Below are 3724 nucleotides of genomic sequence, written 5' to 3'. Positions count from 1 at the left end.
TATTTTCAATTACAGTATCAGTACTATAGAGTTTATTTTCATTTATTTTAAACATTTTTTACCTGTAAAAACAATCCAATTAACCTACAGCACTGTAATTCAAGATTTTTACCACCCCAACCCATAAAAATCACAATAACTCATAAGCATTAGTTCTGATAATATTCTTTTTAATTGTTGAACATTTTCTTTTTAAAAGTACAGAGACTTTGTATCATGGCAAACATACACATACTGAAAAGCAAAAATAAGTAAGTACACTACCAGTCATAAGTTTTTGAACACTAAGATTTTTTTAAAGAATTCTCTTCTGCTTACCAAGCCTGCATTAATTTGATCCAAATTTAATTTATTCCTTTGATCAAAGCTGAATTTTCAGCATCATTACTCGTCTTCAGTATCACATGATCCTTCAGAAATCATTCTAGTATGCTGATAAACATTATTTAATTTTTAGATTTTTCAGGATTCTTTGATGAATAGAAAGATATTATTTAGCAAGGATGATTTAAATTGATCAAAAGTGATAATAAAGACATTCATAATGTTACAAACTATTTGTGTTTCAGATAAATGCTGTTTATCTGAAAATTCTATTCATCAAAGAAACCTGAAAAAAAAATTTATTTTAGCATTATAATAATTTCAGCAACATCATAATAATAGTTTTTGAGCAGAAAATCAAATTATTAGAATGATTTCTGAAGGATCATGTGACTGCAGTAATGATGCTAAAAATTAAGGTTTGATCACAGCAATAAATTACATTTTAAAATATATTCAAAAAGAAAACAGTTATTTTAAATAATAAAAATGGTTCAAAAGTGTACTGTGTTTGCTGTACTTTGGATCAAATGAATGCAGGCTTAGTGAGCAGAAGAGACCTTCTTTAAAAACATTTAAAATCTTACTGTTCAAAAGCTTTGTCTGGTAGTGTAAATAAAATAAAATCATACAGTAAAAATGTGTTTGTGTTGTGTTAAATTTTAGTAGTTTTGAGTCAAAGTTGACAAGCTCTCTGATGAGAAACGGCAGAATGGGATTCAGGCTGATGCTTGTTGTTTGCACCCTCTTTCCAGAAGTCCATCTGATCTGTGACTGTCAATGCATTTGCTGCCACAAAGGTTGACTGTCTGAACAAACCTGCAAGCACAAGAAAAACAGTGTTTAAAGAATTTGCCTCAACTGTCAAACTTGGTGCTGTATGCATTTAAAAAAAAATGATATACTACATACGAACGCAGTAGTAAGAAAAAAAACTGAAGAAACTTTTTCTTGAAATTTTTTATAAAGAATTTTATGAATGGGTCAGTAAGTCACTGATTCTAGGTGTTTAAAAAAGGTAAATTCATTCAGTAATGAAACACTGCTGTGTGCAGAGATGCACAACATGGCTTTGTTAAGAACCGTTTTTACTAAATGGAGCACAAAGACAATACTTTCTTCATGATTTAAATCACTTAATATTACATTCTTGTTTATTGAATTTTGTTGCCCTGACACTCAAAAGTCTGCCACAGACCATGCTAAATGCTAACTAATCTGTTCATATAAACATTCTAAACGTGTGTTTCCTAGAAAGTCTGTGCATATAATAAGCCTACTATGATTAAAAATCTCTAATTGTTGCTTTACAGTAACAATAATGTAAATTGACAGACGGTAAGATTGCTATTATGAATTTAAAGGTTACAGTAAGTTAAAGATACCTGAAGCAGCTGCATTTTGCTGTTTAAATGCTGGTTTAATAGAAATAATTTTAATGTGCATGCAAACTCAATCTTGATGTGACAAGACATGGTAATAAAAAACATTCCCCGGAAATAAATACCTTTCAAATGTGTACTTTAAATACAATATAACTTGCTTAGGATAAAAGCATCTGAAAAATGCATGAATGTAAATGCAATGTAAAACAAAAATGTTTTGGGTTACCTGATTCTGCATGTCTGTAAAATGGACAGCTGGCTGTATGATGATTCTGCCCCTGATGGTCAGCATCCAGTTAGTGCTTGGAGAAATCTCCTGTAACAGACAGTGACACAACACCCTTTTAGTGTTACTATAGTTTATGATCAGAAAAGACAACTACTGTACAGTAATAAAATCTACATTTTTAATAAAATAAACATTTATAATATTTATTAGCAAAACTTGTTATATTAATATATTGCTAGCCCGTTACTCTCTTTAAAAGGTTAACCTGTTCTGCAAGTCAGTGGAGAACAGCAGCCTGTGGCTAATTTGGCTAAATTAGTAACGTTAACATTAACTTAGTTAAATTGATGAAAGGGGAAGCTCACCTGTTGTTTGCACCGCGACGACGGCAATCACCAGAAAAGACTCTAATACACCTCCGATGCAGACGACATGACCACGAGACCACAAACTTGAAAATAAAACACAAAAGATGCAGTTAACCGCGGTGTTCAGTTTTACCTCAGTGTTTCATGTTAGCGCGCTGTTTATGTCACGTCTGTCACTGAAGGGACCGTCTATAAAGTTACATACGACATTCATACACACATTTCTTACTTAAACATCATTTGAAGAGAATTACCTTGCCAGCTATAAAGAGGCAGCGTTTAAAAGATATTATGCTGCTCTGTGACTAACGTTAAGTTTGTCAACTTCGGCTTACTGACATTATTAGCTTACCAGTTCATTATCGTCGATACTATGGCAGTCATTCACAGAAGAAGATCCAAAATACACCTCCGCGCTCCGACGTTACAGACGACATCCAGACCAGAAACTTGAAAATGACAAGCAAAAGAAGGGCTTGAAAATACAGTTTAAAATCTCCACAGAAACAGTGGTGTTGCTTAACGCACTTTACCTCAGTATTTCACCTCAGTTTGCTGTTAAGCTTGAGTAAGGGCTCGTCAGACGAACTAACTTGCATTAAAGGGCAGCCGAATATACAAACGTGTTTCTCAGTTTAAATAAAGTTTATTTCGACTAATATAGGTCACCTTAATTTACTCACCAGTCCATGTTTTCACCGTTATGGCGGCGCCCCGGCCGCCAGTCAGAAAAAAAAGGCTACCGACATGAAAAACACGATGAATATTGTTAGTTTGCTGTTAACAAGTGAAAACAAATTAAAATTGTTCAGTTTTTCATAAAACAGAAATAATATACTAACCTTTTTGTCGTGTTATTGATGCAACATTTCTCTTTTGTCCTTTTTACCGCCACTTCCTCTCAACAGGAGAAAAAAAAAATCTCCCTTGCCATTGGTCAATTTTTCGCGGGCAAGTTCACTACTGTAAACGGATTTACAGTAGTGGAGAATTACAGTAGTGATCATATATTTTCCCATAATCCTTTGCAGTTTACAGTAAAATACTGTATATACATTTTACAGTATCTTACTGTAGATATTACAGTAAAATACTGTTCAAATTACAAAAATCGGTTACAGTGTAGCTGTATCAGGTCCAATAGCTGGGTTTCAGTCACGTGATTATGATAACGCGTGAAGGCGGAGCGATTTCAGATGGAGGGCAGGAAGTAGTGATGGGAAGTTCTGATCATTTTACCGACTCGGATCTTTGAGTCTCGTTCAGCAAAATGAACGAATCTTTTTTCGAGTCATTTCGTTAATTTTAGCAAAATATAATTAAAAATCTACGTGTTACTTCCATAACACATGTACTGCTTATACAAACGTTGATCACACTACAAACAAGACAAAACTATAATGCTATTAGAAAAAGAA

General features: G+C 33.4%; 1 long non-coding RNA gene across 2 annotated transcripts; it reads right to left on the bottom strand.

The window, feature by feature from the left end:
• Window positions 1–647: 647 nt before the first annotated feature.
• LOC141283823 (uncharacterized) lies at window positions 648–3416 on the bottom strand. 2 transcript variants are annotated; one of them, XR_012338224.1, is made up of 5 exons: window positions 2990–3416; window positions 2659–2755; window positions 2304–2389; window positions 1936–2025; window positions 648–1143 (listed from the first exon to the last, which is right to left on the bottom strand). It is a non-coding gene; the product is annotated as an uncharacterized lncRNA (long non-coding RNA). The 2 variants fall into 2 exon arrangements; XR_012338223.1 differs by having other exon boundaries at window positions 2659–3416.
• Between the last annotated feature and the right edge of the window lie 308 nt (window positions 3417–3724).

This window comes from Garra rufa, chromosome 13 (assembly GCF_049309525.1).
Source record: "Garra rufa chromosome 13, GarRuf1.0, whole genome shotgun sequence".
In the NCBI taxonomy this organism is placed as follows: domain Eukaryota; kingdom Metazoa; phylum Chordata; class Actinopteri; order Cypriniformes; family Cyprinidae; genus Garra; species Garra rufa.
This window is presented reverse-complemented; position numbering and strand designations above follow the sequence as displayed.